A 16,960-nucleotide genomic window follows, 5' to 3' on the forward strand; every position below is an offset into this window, starting at 1 on the left:
ACTCTCAGCCCCGTGCTGGCTCCAACAACCATTTTCCCAACCCTCAGTGCGAAAATGCAATGGACTGCTGAAAGGAGTCTCACCTTGATCTTTAACCCGCAGACAAGTTTTAACTTGTTGCAGATACTGCATAGGTAAAAATTGACCGACTTCCCGCCCACTGTCCTATGAGGTTGGAGGTTCCAACCTTCCAAGGCCCTGCGCACTGCAAACTTTATACAAGGGTCTCTGAAAAATAAAGCTTCAATGTAACAGACATTGCAGCGGACTGAATTCGGATAGTTATAACCGCATGCCCAATCTGCAGCAGGTGGACCAAATACTGCAGGATCTGCTCAGAGGATGGGGGCCAATTCTTCTGAATGGCCGAGAACTGCCAGCTTAAGGCTAAGAAATCCATCCAGGCCTTCCCATAAGAGGTAAAAGCAAAAGGGGAAATGGAAACTGCCGCTCTCTGTAATTACTAATTGTTGTCAAAATGCCACAGGTGGTCTGGAAAAGTCTGGCAATAGCTGAGTCTGGAGCCCAGGATCTGAAGCGCTTCATCTGAAAATCGGATAGTGTTTCAGTGTAATTTGGAGCGTAGAAAGCACAATATTAAACCTTAAGTGGCGCAGCTTGAAAGCATGAGCGGAGGGGCGGAGACTGTGCTAGAGTGTGAGGACTGTTTTGCCAAGACCTCACCACTACCTGGTTATCAGACCAAAAGCAGATCCGATGGTCACTGAACTCCTCGGGCCACATGTGAACTGCTACTACAATGGGGAAAACTCAAGAAAAGTTATGTCACATGATTGCCTCACCACACCTGGCTTGAGGCCATAGCTTTGCACACCAGCAGCCCTTGAAATAAAAACCAAAGGGCAAAGATCCAGCAGCACCAACATGAACCTGAAAATCCCTGTGCGGGTTCAAGGTATCCTGCCATGGCGAACTACTATTGCATACATTCAGGAATTGCTACCATCGCCTGATATCTGCCTTCACCATGCTTGGTAGGCATACACAAAGGTAAGGGGACCTCTGTCAGCATCGCCCTTGAGCCAGTGCCACCAACTGGACTCATCCACTTCAGCCCCAACTGGGCTAGGCGAGCTGGGTAGCACATCCAGAGACCACCTTCTGCACAGGAACAGGTCAAAGTGCTATGGACTCACAGCTTAGAGTTGTGAGCACCGGATTCACTCCAACAAGACAGTCGTCGCACAGCAGAGTACAGCAGAACATATAAACAACTCGGAGAGCAGCTCTGTAGAATATCTTCTTTATTCTATCTACAACTATACAAACTATATACAGAGCTTAATAGGTCTAAGCATAAATAAATGCTGCACTGCACTGAGTGATTGCAGCTGCCCTTAGCAGCAACCTTATCTCTACACATGATCTCTAACACTCAGTCTCTCTCTCTCTCTGACACTGACTGACTGATTTGGTGCTGGAGCAGAATAAGTAGAGACCAGAACACGCCTCCTCCTCTCTGGAAAATCAGCAGACTCCTCAGGAGATTCTTGGATATGGGAGGGGTGAAATCTAGGCAGCCTGGCCTAGTGGGAAGATTAGTTAAGTGACCCAGCAAGATCGGATCTGGTGAAGCATCACTTGCTACAGAGGAAGTATTACAAAATAACTTCCTTCAAGGCAGACAGCTTCTCCATAGCCAAGTGGTATGTTTTAGCAACGATATCCAACTGGATCCCTAAATAAAATGGGAATATGGGCAAAAGGTATTGAGCTATTGCTTGCCAGCTTCCAGCCCCCGCTTGGGCAGGGGGCATCTTGTGCTGCCATCATGATATGTAAATTTACAGGGCCGACGCTGGCCAGAACCCCTAAAGAAGTCCCAACCAAGCTGCCGCCGAGCCAGCTTCCTTTTCAGACCCACACACTGTGCAATGCAAAAAACACACTCCGTGCGGTGCACACACTCTCCATGCAATGCAACTACACACTCCGTGCAATGCAAAAAACACGCTCTGTGCAGTGCAACTAGACACTCCGTGCAATGCACACACAAACCCTCCGTGCAATGCAACTACACACTCCGTTCAATACAACTACACACTCCGTGCAATGCAAAACACACTCCCTGCAATGCACACACCCTTCATGCAATGCAACTACACTCCATGCAATGTAACTACACCCTCCGTTCAATGCAACTACATACTCCGTGCAATGCACACACACTCCATGCAATGCAAAAAACACACTCTGTGCAATGCAACAACACACTCCATGCAATGCAACTACACACTCCGTGCAATGCACACACACCCTCCATGCAATGCACACACGCTCGGTGCAATGCAACTGCAAATCTCCCAGCAATGCAATGCAATTGCAGCCCGTGCTCTGCAACGCAAACTGCAATGCGGGCACGCAAAGGTGCTTTCTCCCAGTTGCATATTGCAAACGTGGCGCCCGTTACATCCCTTGCAGTGAGGTAACCACCAAAAGGACCTAAGTGTCCAGGTAGAGCAATGGGGGAGCATGCAGCTGTCCCATACAGGGACCAATCCTGCAACCTAGGCATTACCGGCACTATCCGCTGACCCAGTGAAACCAATGCTTCATGGACCACATGGGGACACTATTCAGGCCGGAAACGCTTCCAGGCCATCGAATTCTAGGGCAAAGCCCTAGGATCACCTGCTAGGCCAGGCATAAATGTTTCCAGTGAAATAGCAGAGTTGAGGTAGCCCCCAGCTTGTCCAGGTACCCCTGCTTGCCCTTTTTGAGGGAAGCACCCCTTCAAGAAACCCAAAGTTCTTTTATCACAAATGGGCCGCTTAAGGAAAATAAACTTGTTCAGAAACAGCATAGTTCAAGAGCATATACAGAGTGCTCATAGTCCTTGGAGGCACAGAGAGCCATAAAGCCAACCTTCGGGGATACTATAAACGAAAGTGATACCAGCTAAGCTGGGGACAGCCCTGACTAGCCCCACAATTTCAACAAGAGAAATGGGGGAAACCTTTTTGTGAAAGAAAGCCCCTAACGGGGGGCTCTCTCACTATTGGGAAAGGCAAGCCACAGATACAGGGAGAATCTTCCCACAGGGCAGGGTAAGGGGTGGGGTGGGAAATCGAACAGGAAAAGGGGGGAATTAAATTATTTAAGGGACTAGAGAGGATTAAAAAGAAAGGAGAAATAAAGGGGGGAATTAAATTATTTAAGGGACTAGAGAGGATTAAAAAGAAAGGAGAAATAAAAAATAAAGAAATGTAACCAGACAATGAGAAGATTGTCCAAGTGCTCCACGTGATCCGATGCAAAACGGCCAAGAGGACGTCCCTACGTCTGGCCCTTCTATTTATAACTTCTGACTCCTCCTCCAAATTGGTAACAATCATATTTCCCCAGCAACCCGATTAACCCTAAAGGCCAGGGTTGCAGATTAATTTGCCTAGTCATGGCTGGGCGGCCTGTTCCCCAACCGCAACACGTGCTCTCTGTTAGGGAGAACACGCTTTAACAGAATCCATGAACCCAAGGCAACACCTGTTGCACCCAAAAATATCTGATTCACTATTGCTGGCTCAGTTCATCTGAATTACATTGCATGTAGAAGAAGAATAAGAAGAGTTTGGATTTGATATCCTGCTTTATCACTACCCTAAGGAGTCTCAGTGGGGTAGTGATAAAGCAGGATATCAAATCCAAACTCACTATCCTAAGGAGTCAAGGGACGCGGGCGGAGCTGTGGTCTAAACCACTGAGCCTCTTGGGCTTGCCGATCAGAAGGTCAGCGGTTCGAATCCCAGTGATGGGGTGAGCGCCTGTTGCTCTGTCCCTGCTCCTGCCAACCTAGCAGTTTGAAAGCACACCAAAAAGTGCAAGTAGATAAATAGGTACCGCTCCAGTGGGAAGGTAAAGGGCGTTTCCATGCGCTGCTCTGGTTTTGGTGTTCCATTGCACCAGAAGCAGCTTAGTCATGCTGGCAACATGACCCAGAAAAACTGTCTGCGGACCAACGCCAGCTCCTTCGGCCTGTAAAGCGAGATGAGCGCTGCAACCCCAGAGTTGTTCACGACTGGACTTAACCGGACTTACCTTTATCTTTTAAGGAGTCTCAAAGCAGCTAACTTTCTCCTTTCCCTTCCTCCCCCACAACAAACACTCTGTAAGGTGAGTGAAGCTGAGAGACTTCAGAAAAGTGTGACTAGCCCAAGGTCACCCAGCAGCTGCATGCAGAGGAGTGGGGAAGCGAAACCAAATCCTCCAGGCTCTTTCTAACAATTACGGTATATTTTCATTAAATAAGACATTGTACAGTACCTTTGGCAAAAAGTGTATAATGTACAAAGTTAAGGTGGAAGAGCTGGCAGATATATAGTAACAATCGTGATCCTCACTGTTGCTGAACTACATCTCCCATCAGCCCCAACGAGCAAGGCCAATAGCCTGGAATCATGGGAACCATAGTTCAACAACTTATGGAGTACCAGATGTTCCCCCAAACCTGCTGTAATGCCAAAGATTGATTTTCCTAACATAGGAGACTTGCTGAAATTCTATTTGGCCCAGATTTGGGATCTTATGATTTAGGTGGTCTTCTTTCTAAAGCAGGACCAATGCATTAAGAATCTTCTTTAGAGCCTAAAGGGAATACTAAATTTTGTACCACTTCTTAAGGTGTCCAATGCCTTCTGATTTTCTCCCTCTATATTTCTGATCTACATACATGTCCCCTGATAAAGCACTGAAGGACAAGGGGGTCAATCATGATGAGCTTGTGTCTAGACTCATTTGGTGTTATACCACTGGCTGTGATGACCTGGTGGCTATAGTCCACATGGCTGAACAATTAAAAATGATCAGATCAGTGTTTGATGAAGATGGGGGCGGGGAGCCAGACGGTGATTGGGGGGGGGCGGGGAATGAACCAGAGGAATATGAGGTAGAAAATGGAAATAGGGAATATGCAGAGGCCCCAGACCAAACTGGTGAAAAGTTGGCAGGACTGGATCAAGAAATAATCAGATGGAAGGAAGCAGAAGGTCACATGGGAATGGAAATGACCTCCATACAAAAGATTTAGGGGAGAAGTAGAAGATGGATATGGTTTTGATGGAGTGTGTGTGTGTACACACACACACACATTGAGACTTCAGTCCTGGCCTGCTCCAAACAACTCCCCCACATCCCCCACATCTGTCTGCTTGCCCCCTATCTCCAGATCTTTCTCTCTTTTTAAGGACAACATTTTTCTTTGTGATATCCAGCCTTCACCTGGGCAACCTCCTACCCTCACCAGCAGAGCCTCCTTTCTTGTTTCTGTTGATGGGTTAATGACATGCTTCTAGTATCTTTTATCATTCTTAATAACTTCTATCCTAGGTGAGACCCTGGCCTGGAGAAGAGCTTTGTCTGTGTTTTTCACTGGCCTGTCATCTTTCCTTCAATACTCCAAATATTATCTAAATTCTATCATTCATTTACTAAATTCCAGCAGTTATAGGTACCCTTGCACTCCAAATTGTGTTACCCAGATCTCTCTTTCTCTCTCTCTCTCGTTGTCTCTATCTATATTCTTGATTCCATCTTGCTCCTAGACTCTTAAGTCGCTCCTGTGACTAGGAGTACTTATGTCCAGTTTAGGCTAGTTTTCTACAGCCATTCCTGTACTGGGATAGCCTGACCTCATGGTCTAATGACCTCCTACTTAGACTACTGTACTGCCCACTACGTGGGGCTGGTCTTAGAGATGGACTGGAGTCTATAGCCAGTGCAGAACGCAGCTGCTAGGTTGGTAAATATGGCAGTGAGGAGACCATATGTCACTGGTCTTGAAAGGTCTGCAGAGGCTGCTAGTGAGCTACAAAGTCCAGTTCAATGTGTTGGCATTATAGCATAAAGCCCTAAATGCCTTGGGGTCAGAGTATCTAAAGGATCAGCTCCCCCAATATAAACCAGCTTGGGCCCTGTGATAATCAGGGGAGGCCCTCTTGGTGGTGTTGCCTCTGGTTCCTGCCTGGCTGACATTGACACATGAAAGGTCCTTCTCAGTAGAATGCCCACCTAGCAGTGCACAGCCCTACCACATGAAGCAGCTAATTTCCAAGAAACCTCATAGACAATAAATATATTATAATTGTTTTGTTTTGTTTTTTTATTTATGCAACAGTTTGAAGTACAAGGCAGTTCCACAGCTCAGGAAGCAGGAGAAGAAGAAGAAGAAGAAGAAGAAGAAGAAGAAGAAGAAGAAGAAGAAGAAATCCTACCCATCTAATCTACACCATCATCATGCTTCCTTTACACATTAGAACTTCTCCATGGATGGGGGAAATCTTCCAAAGAAATTAAAGGGAACGAGAGAATCAGAGTGCTATAATAAACATACAGAGGAAAATCTCTAGGGTTTCCAGTTTGGTCAAGAAGAGAAGAGGAGGTCGTCCGACAAGTCTTCTGAAGGAAGCCGATGCTGTCATTTGGGATGCTGGGAAGATTGTGCTGTTATTGCAGCCCGGGTGGAATGTCCGAAGTATCAGGAGCAACCACAACAGCTTGAAGAGCCATTAGAAGACCCAATGTAGTAGATACAGCATCCACCACTAGAACCGCAACAGCTGGGGCAGCAGCAGCAACATGGACAGCAGCAGCAGGGGCTGCTGCAGCAGCAGCTGGGGCAGCAGCAACAGCAAGGGCAGCAACAGCAGCCGCAACCACAGCCACAACCGCCACCACAGGGGATGCAAATGACGTTCGGTCCACAGCTTGAACTGGAGCCACAGCCACAGTAACCCATCTTTGAGCGTGGAAGGTAGGCTGAAACAGGTGAAAGATGCATTATGTTTGTGATGTAGAGGAGGAACTACATTTGCACCATGGTGGGTTGACTAATAGGAACTGACACTTGCTAACTGCTCTAGGGCTCGTATCAAGTTTAGGGAAGCCTGATGGAATGGTAGAGCCTGGCGGGCTTACTGGACTATGGGCACCGAGTTTCCTATTCTAGCCACTGTTTTACGTTCAGCCAGTGCACCTGATGAAGTGTCATTCCAGTGCATTGTGGGAAACCCAAATGGCTGCTAGACCCACCCATTTGGCACTGATCAGAGCTCCAGAAATTTCTTAATGTCGTCCAGTGGCAGTATTAGTTTGTAGGTCTATTCTGATTATTATTATTATTATTATTATTATTATTATTATTATTATTATCAATATTATTTCATCATTTTGTACATTCTTAACAGGGTAGGTATTTTTGGATGTTTCAATAGTAATATTTCCATAATTCCATCCCCCTGGCAACTGACAATAAAAATGCAGTAAATTGGCATGCTAGAAAAAGATAACATTAGAAGGAGCAGATTAAAAGAGTCATAACTCAAAAGGACAAACAGGTGTTTGTGAGCATTTGTGAGCTATCAGATATCATGGGAGGAGGGTGTGCTCCCAAACGTCTTTGTGAAGCAAAACACCTGCCCCCCCTTATTTAAAATGCTAGAAGCACTTGCAGAATGGGACTTAAGTGGTGAATTTAAAAATGGGAACGAGATGGGATCAGGTTTGTTTCTCTGATTCATAATCGAGGTAAGCCTTTGCTACAGACGTCAGCTCAGAACTTAGAACAGAATAGAAATGCTATAATATGCAGAGGTGTTCAGTTAAAGGGGTGTATGCAACTTAACTATACCCAAGTTACATTCAGAGTAGACCTGTTGAAATTAATGGACCAAAGATGGCCATATCCATTCACTTCATTGGGTCTACTCTGACCATTGGATACACACACACACACACACACACACACACACACTGTGTGTGTGTATCTCTCAAATACACAATACATTTAGAAGCACAGCTTACCTTGTTTGGTGGTAGATGAAGAGTTGTAAGGTTGAGGAACCCAGTGGTTGAATGAAGAGGTCTGGGGCTGTGGACCTTTTATACAGCGCCTTGGTATGTTTCCAGAGGAAATGAGGCACCCCCTCCCCAAATGGTAAACTCTTATTAGCCATTAGTGTGCACATCCCTAACAAGACCATGTGCTATTTTCTGCCATGTGGTATTTGACCTGGCCACTAGCCATCATTGCCATTCTACGTCTTCAGCTGGGTTATTAACTTAATAACAGGGTGGTCCTTAATCCTGCCAGCGGTGCTAAAAGAATTCAGGGCAATAATGTTTGTATCTATAGACCTGCTTAGCAGAATTCATGAACCCAAAGCCATGCTTTTTACACACAAAAAAAAATATCTCATTCATCATTTCTTTCTCACTTAATGGAAATTCCATTGTATGGTATTTCATATCAATTTTAGGTATTCAGAAGAAGAAATTACACTGAAGGCTCTAAGTGTCAATTGTATTATTGTAGATTTGGGGGGACCCCCCTAAACCCTAGAAATTAATAAATAGTGGGGGTTTTATTCTTTGGAGTACAGTGGTACCTCAGGTTAAGAACTTAATTTGTTCTGGAGGTCCGTTCTTAATCTGAAACTGTTATTAAACAGGAGTACCACTTTAGCTAATGGGGCTTCCCACTGCCACTGCACAATTTCTGTTCTCATCCTGAAGCAAAGTTCTTAACCTGAGGTATTATTTCTGGGTTAACCGAGTCTGTAACCTGAAGCGTCTGTAACCTGAAGCATCTGTAACTGTATTGAAGGGAAGATTGCAGGCCAGTAGAAAATAGACAGGCTAAGCCTCTTTTCCAAGCCATGGTCTGTAAAAAAGGTGTGATGGTCCATTTGAGAAGAATTTTTGGGCCTGGGTTGACAGAGGTTCCCATAGTGATGGGGTTTGTGTCAGGAAAAGAGAGTCTTTGCAGCTGGGAGAAAGAAGGGAGAAAACAGACAGAGATCCATCTTGGGCAGGTTGGCTGAAGGCTGGCTGGGAGAGTGCTGCACTGCTGTGGTGGGCAAGTCCCTCTTGAAATGAATCATGAAGGAAACCACTGGACTCTTTCCATGCAGATGGAGAGGCAAAAAGTTTAGTCACTGAGAGAACAGGATGCTGAGCTAGATGGGCTGCTGGCCTGATCCAGCAACCAGACGCTGCTCATATTTAGCCAAAGCCGCACCACTCATATGTAAGAGGGCAGAATCAGCTGTGCTTACTGAATGATAATGGAACAAAGAACAGAGGGTTGTATCTAATGTTAGTCCTATCCATTGAAATTGATGGCCATGGCTAACAGGTCCATTAATTTCAGTGGGTCTTGGCTGGTTATAGCCCACCTAAGTGGGCTTTAGTTTGATAAAGCCCAGAGTGGTTAAGGACAGCCAGGAACATTCCACATTTGAGTTATTATGATTTTTCAGGCACATGGAGCCCAGCTGGCCATGATAGTCACCAAACCTAACATCCTGGTGCCAAACGCAGCTTTCTATGTACATCCTGGTACGGCATGTGAATTATAGTGATCTCAGTGGAATGTGACCTTTTAATTATCCCCGATAGGAAAATATTTGCTTTTAATGATAGGGGTTGAGTCTCAATATGTGTCAAACAGTGGGTAGCCTGGTCTTTAATAAAAAGAAATTAGCCATTCTTGGCCGATGCCTCACTTCCAAAGAGAAAGGAAGTGTGTAAAGTGTGTAAAGATACGTTCCTTTGGTCACCGGTTATCTGCCTTTGACTGACTGCCCTATCTTCTTTCATTTCAGCTTTTACGAGCCAGACCCAGTTCAGTCTGCTCTCTCCGGGATCCTGCTGAAATGAGGGTTGGATTCCATTGTAATGTGAACCTACACACTTTGCCTTTCTTGATGGTGGTGCATTCTCCTTCATTGGGGGTCAGGGATTCTTGAGAAGTAATTCCTGTACTGCAAGGGATTGGACTAGATGACCCTTGGAATACCTCCCAACTCTACAATTCAAGGATTTGATGACACAAGCTGTAAATGGAATGTTGGGATTTTGTGGTGTGGGTCTCCAACAAACAATAAAAGTAAACAAAAATGTTTAGGTTAGAGGAAAGCGTACATAGAATTGCCCAAATAACATGAATAGGGATAACATTGGATGCAGCGCTATCTACACCTATCTGTCTATCATCTATCTATCTATATCTATCTATCATCTATCTATCTATCTATCTATCTATCTATCTATCTATCTATCTATCATCTATCATCTATCTATCTAATCATCTATCTATATCATCTATCTATCATCTATCTATCTAATCATCTATCTATATCATCTATCTATCATCTATCTATCTAATCATCTATCTATATCATTTATCTATCATCTATCTATCTATCTATCTATCAATCAATCAATCATCTATCTATCTATCTATCTATCTATCTATCATCTATCTATCTATCTATCTATCTATCATCTATCCATGGGTTATAACCAACATTTGTCTTACTCAGAGTAGACTCACTGAGGTTAATAGCTACCACAGGTTCATTCACTTCACCAGGTCTACTTTAGATCCAACCCTATATTGATGGATCAATCAGTATAAATGAATAGATTGTGTGTGTGTCACTGTCCCATTATCATTTATGGGTTGCTTTCTTCTGAAAGTTGCAATGAATTTTGATGCCTCTTCCACCTTATTTTTGAAAGCTGTTTTGAGATTGTTATAAAAAAGTAGGGTTACATCCCATGTGAGCCCTACTCTGAGTTGATTCATTGAGGCTGATGGATATGACTAACTTAGGTTCATTAATTCCTGCAGGTCCATTCTGAATGCTTGTAATTAGTTGGAGACAGCACTGTAAACATACATGCATACAGTTTCAAAAGTCATGGCCTTGCTGAACCTAAAGTGTCCTGCCTGAGAAGGCATTCTGTGAAACTCTAATGCTGGTTGTCCCGATTAACCCAGTTTTAATATCTTTGTTTGGCTTCTTTAGACTTGCTGCCACTTCACCAAGATGGGCTCTTCTGGTTGTTCAGCAGACGAAAACAATGAGAATAGGCTTTGAAAATGTAAATGAGAAAATAAGGAAGAACGAGGGGGAAGCATTAGGGAAATGCAAGGTACAGGCAAGGGGGTTAGCTTGGACAACAGCAACCACCTGGCGAAACCTCCCTTTTAAAAGTCCTCTTCAAAGTACGGGCTCCATGTAGTCGCTCAGCTGGGCACGTGGAAGAGGAGATCCTGATGACTCGCGAGGGGCGAAGGAAGGAAGAATGAGGCCGGGGAGAGGCTGGCACTGCAGCATAAAGGCTGCTGAACACGCCCCCTCCGCGGCACCTGGTTGGGCGGCCACCGGGGGGGGCGTGAGTGCCAGCCAGGTGAGCTGGAGGCAGGGGGCAATGCCCCCTGCTAGGAGCGGTGTTCGGGCTCCCATCCACAACCACTCCCCTCTCTTTCAGGGAGGAGAGTCTTTGTTGTGCACCCGCCAGCAGCACTAGTGGGACAATAGTTAGCATCTGCCCTGCTGTGCCACTCCATCTCGCTGTTCTCCCTGCTGCTTAACCTCCAGCTCCTCGTGTAGTGAGCACTCCTGTTGGACTCTTGTTGTGCTCCAAGCTGTGGAAAATCCTGCTGCACCCCATACTGCATCCCAGTCCAATCCTGTTGCACCCCAAGGAGCACCCAGCAAGCACCATCATGCTGTTCTACCAGCCAGTCATGTTGTGCTCCTGTGAAAGCAACCTGCTCTACTGAATCATGTGGGGCCAAAACAAAGAAATGTTGTCAGGGGCACTTTGATAAACCCCGGCAACTGGATATTCAGTGACACAAACTTGAAGACCCAGTGCTTGCTACCACCAGGACTAGGATAACAATATCATGAGACTGAGTGATCCTGCGCTGGATGGTGAGCTGCCGAATGCTCCACTGCCTGGGGTTGTCTTTTCAGGGCATTCCCTGGTGCAATGAAGACATTGATATTGACTATTGACTCTCCTTGTCCTGGAAGGATCATTAAGGACTCCTAAACCAAGCTGGGACTTTGATGGGAAGTCAACAATGAGTGCTGTGCATAGCTCATGACCCCTCATTTCTGATTGCTGGCTTCTAACTCATTGTGTGTGGTTTTTTAGGACATGGGTGGTGCTGGGTTAAACGACAGAGCCTAGGGCTTGCCGATAAGAAGGTCAGCGGTTTGAATCCCCATGACGGGGTGAGCTCCCGTTGCTCGGTCCCTGCTCCTGCCTACCTAGCAGTTCAAAAGCATGTCAAAGTGCAAGTAGATAAATAGGTACCGCTCTGACAGAAAGGTCAATGGCGTTTCCGTGCACTGCTCTGGTTCACCAGAAGCGGCTTAGTCATGCTGGCCACATGAACCTGTACGCCGGCTCTCTCGGCCAGTAAAGCGAGATCAGTGCCGCAACCCCAGAGTCAGTCATTACTGGACCTAATGGTCAGGGGTCCCTTTACCTATACTCTTTGCTCGTGATTTATGACTGGTTATTTCTCATGATTTCCCTTGGAAGAGGCTACCTGCATGGCCCCAAGGGGGACTTTGAAGACACCAAGGGCCAGCAGTGAAGCTTCTTTGCCATATTCTCAGCCAGCCAGATAAATGAGACCAGTTTCATCCCCCAGTTGTTTTGGGTTAAAACTTCCATCAGCACCATCCAGCATTAACAATGGACAGGGATGAGGATGAAAGTGGGAGTTGTAGTCCAAAACACTTGTTTGGGGAAGGCCCTGTGAATTGCTGGTGTCTTCTAAACAGCTGGACTGATGAGTACTGTTAACTGCTGACCCCATAGCCTCGTCAGCTGACCATCACCAGAAACCAGGCCCCATAAACAGACAATCTTATTCCTTGCTCTGCACAACTCATTGCATCAGAGAAGAGAGGGCGTTACCTAGCTAGTCTATGAATCCAGCTTTATTGTCTTAACCCCTTTATGCACTAACTCAATGAGACCTGTCACAAATCCATCTCAAGTTCGTTTCTTCCACCCCCAGTGTCAAGCACAACACCCCCGTCTTCCTGGTGTAGTGCTTTTCCTCTCCCCCATTCTACATATTTCATTGCTGGTGAAACACAAAGCATTGTGACAGCTACTCATTGTGTAAGATTAATCCTTGAAAAGCCTTTGGTGATGATCTGATCAGTGAAGAAAGCAAGTTTGTTGGCAAGTGCAGATGATGCCAAAATTGTCTTGTTGATGGCTTGGATTATCTTCCACCTTCACACTTTCTACGTCGATTGAAACACAATAAAAATTGCAAAATCACCCAAGATGCTAACTTTCATGGTCATTTCTTAATAAAAAACAGTTTTGCTCACAAGTGTCTACAGTTGACAGAACAAAGTGGCTTTGCACCTATCACTGGAATGTCCTGGGAGTTTGGTGTCAAGGCAAGTTCTTAACATAGAGATTATTCTGGAAAACTGGAACAAATTATCTAGGGCATGGTTAGTCAACGTGGTGCCCTCCAGATGTTGCAAACCCCATCACCATGGCCTATGGCTGGGGATTATGGGAGCTGTAATCCAGATCCTTGGATGGTACCTTGTTGGCTACTCCTGATCTAAGAGTAGATCTCATGACTCTTGGATTTGGTGACCCCTTAAACCTATAACACAAGACCTCCAGATGTCCAAATAGGTACCCGTGTGAAACTGACATCTGTGTGAAATGTATTCAAATGTAGCCAGGGCCGTCCTCAGGTGGCCCCTTTCTTACATGTACCACTTTGCAGATCCCAAACAAGTTCATCAAGGGGTAATGAATGGCAAAACGTCTCTTCCCATTCATTCAATCCAGCTCCAAAATATCCTGGGTTTTGAAGCTTTTGGATTAACAAAGTAGTCTTCAAGCCCCTTCCAATAAAAATGGTGCCTAAAAGCGGAACTAGATTTGAGGATGGATTTGGGGCTGGATTTTTTAATTTAATTTTTCATGGATATTTTAATTTTAATTCACACTCTCCCCTCATATGAGCACTTTTGTACCTTTGTGTGTGTGTGTGTGTGTGTGAAATGTGAGCCCTGCATCACATTTCTCAGTTCTGTCACGTTTGGACAGCTCCCCCACCTGCTTTGCTACAGCTTTGGCCTCCCACTGCTGGACAGCTCCCTGAAAGATGCTCAAAGAGGTCACTGTTAGCAGAAATGACATACTTAGCAAGAATTAGAGCAGGATTTCCAGGTTCCAGTTTGAGAAGGCCAGTGTTGGGGTTCAACAACCCACACATTGTGTTCAGTCTTACTCTGACCTGATTTGTTGTTGCAGATAGGTAACCTTGTTGGTCTGCCATAGTCAAAATAAAAAAAAATCCTTCCAGTAGCACCTTAAAGACCAACTAAGTTAGTTCTTGGTATGAGCTTTCGTGTGCATGCACACGAAATACACATGTGTATCTGAAGAAGTGTGCATGCACATGAAAGCTCATGCCAAGAACTAACTTAGTTGGTCTTTAAGGTGCTACTGGAAGGAATTTTTTTATTCTGATTTGTTGTGTCATCTTTAGATGCTTAAGTCACACGTAAGTGATCACCTGAGCTAACTCCCAGGTTGGTATAAAAATGCTTATTTATTTATTTATCTATCTATTAGATTTATATATTGCCCTACATCATAAGATCTCGGTGTGGTCAGATAAAAATACAAGGCAGAAGCACAAATAAAGAAGAAAGGGAGACGACATGTTTCTTTTGTCCTGATTTATGCTTAATAAATCTGTAGCTTGTTAGTATGTTTCCACAAGCCTCACGCCTGTTCTGTTTGCGCAGTATGTTCTGCTGATATAGCGTGCTCAGGCTTTTGAAGTCTGAGTCACTGATTTATGTCGCACCAGAGGTCGGGGGTTCATCATGGCTGGAAGGGCATGATCCAGCTGTGGGCTAGCCAGCTGGCATCTCGACCCCTGAAGGATGCCGACACAATGACAACAGGATGCTGGACAAAATGGGCAACTGGCCTGATCCAGCATGCTCTTCTTACATTCTTATGACCCTCTGATCATGAAATCTTCTCCACCTGTCCCTCACAAGAAAGCCTCATATGCAATCCTGTGGCCCCTTACCTGGGAGTAAGTCCCATTAAACACAAAGGGGCTCACTCCTGAGTATACATGTGTATTATTGCACTATAAGTTAATTATACAGTGACTCCTTAATGAATGCCTGGACTTTATGTCCTCCACAACATGAGGCATGTCTGAACCTCTTTGCAAAGTTTTCACATTTGGCTTCTGGAGAGAGGGGGGTAGCTCTTTAACATCCATCCACAAGAACTGTGTAGCAGAATTTGCAGGTGGAGTTGAAGGCCCATCATTCCTGGCTATTCACCATGTTGGCTGAAGATAATGGAAATTAGGGTCCCTTCATTCTCAGCCATTGGTCATGCAAGCAGGGGCTGATTGGAGCAGATGTTCAACAACATATGGAGGGGCTCAGGTTCCTGCCTTACACTGAGTCAGACCATTGGTCCATTAATTGCCATAAACTATGCAACTTGATCTCACAAGGGGCAGTGATGGCTCCCAACTTGGATGGCTTCAAAACAGTCCTGTGTCTCCTGTTTTTGTGCACAGAAGGTCTCAAGCTCATGTCCTGTGTCTCCTGTTTTTGTGCACAGAAGGTCTCAAGCTCATGTCCTGTGTCTCCTGTTTTTGTGCATAGAAGGTCTCAAGCTCATGTCCTATGTCTCCTGTTTTTGTGTGCAGAAGGTCCCAGGCTCAATTCCACGCATGTCCAGATAGGGCTGGGAGAATCCCCTGCCTGAAACTCCAAAGAGCTGCTGTCTATCAGTGTAGTCAATAGTGAGCCAGGTGGACCAATTGCTCTGGCTCAGTACAAAGCAACTTCCTGCATTCCTATGTGTAAACTGAGCATCATCTGGCTAAAAACTTAATCCCAGTGAGCAAGCCAGAAACTGCACACAAGTACTGAAAAATGGGGCTAAGCATGCCTTCTGGGATAACTCCCCAAAGGTATTTTTAGCCCCATGATGGAGGCATGATTACCATGAAAGCTACTGTGTCATTAAGCTGGATAAAGGGGTTTAATTATCTATGGGAAGCACTGAATATATTCCTTTTTATAATAAACTTGGGGGTGGGGGTGATGTACAGACTGAGTCAACACACAACGAAAGAGAGCGGACCATGAAAACGCCAGATAAAAGCATGTTATGCTGGCAAATTGTACCACTGCGCCATTCTTTTTGCAGTGCCTCATTTCCTGGGATGGATGAGCAGAGCGACTTTTAAGGCTTCTCCCATGTTAAATAACCCTCCTTTCATCACTTAGCTTCTCTGCTTTCCATGAGCTGCTGCTGTTGAAACAGGTAAGTTGGTTTTCCTTATTATTTTCAAACTTAGGCAACCCTTTCCTGGGGACAAGTTCCATTGAATTCAATAGGAGTTCTTTCTCAGTAGACACGGTTAAGAGCAAGTCATCTGCTCTCCACAAGAGGCAATGATGGACACTAATTTTGATGGCTTTACAAGGAGATGAGACAAATTTGTGGGGGAGAAGGCTATTGATGGCAACTAACCTTGATGAATATGTTCTCCCTCCATTGTTGGAGGCAGTGTGCTTCTGAATTCCAGTTGCTGGAAGGTCATGTCCTTCTTGTAAGTGTCCCAGGAGTGTCCCATCAGCCACTGTAAGAACAGGACGGTGGACTAGGTGGGCCACTGGCCTGATCTAGCATATTCTTATGGTGTAAGGCAGCGGTTCTCAACCTGTGGGTCCCCAGGTGTTGTTGGACTACAACTCCCATCATCGCTGAGCTCTGGCCTTGCTAGCTAGGGATGATGGGAGTTGTAGTCCAACAACATCTGGGTTCCCACAGGTTGAGAACCGCTGGTTTAAGGCATCTGATTATTTTGCCCTTTGACCTGGAAGTAGCTAAGTAATGGAAATGAAGTGTTCCACGCTACCTCAGAGTACCATATTATTTGTTCTTCAAGCAGAATGACGTATTCTGGAAGAAAAGGAACAGGAGTCTGAGGACTGCAAAAATCTTTTTTAAATTTGGGTGTTTTCAGACTTCAAAGGTGCAGAACCTACAGCTCTCCAGATTTTGGTGGACCTCAACTCCCATTATCCCTGATCATTGGCTTTGA

The 16,960-nt window shown here is 45.2% G+C and overlaps 1 long non-coding RNA gene across 1 annotated transcript; it reads right to left on the reverse strand.

Moving 5' to 3' along the window:
* Positions 1-6,087: 6,087 nt before the first annotated feature.
* On the reverse strand, positions 6,088-7,857 carry LOC308575382. The gene is made up of 2 exons (XR_014002833.1): positions 7,816-7,857; positions 6,088-6,771 (listed from the first exon to the last, which is right to left on the reverse strand). It is a non-coding gene; the product is annotated as an uncharacterized lncRNA (long non-coding RNA).
* Between the last annotated feature and the right edge of the window lie 9,103 nt (positions 7,858-16,960).

Source organism: Podarcis bocagei, assembly GCF_964188305.1.
Source record: "Podarcis bocagei genome assembly, chromosome: 16".
NCBI classification, from domain to species: domain Eukaryota; kingdom Metazoa; phylum Chordata; class Lepidosauria; order Squamata; family Lacertidae; genus Podarcis; species Podarcis bocagei.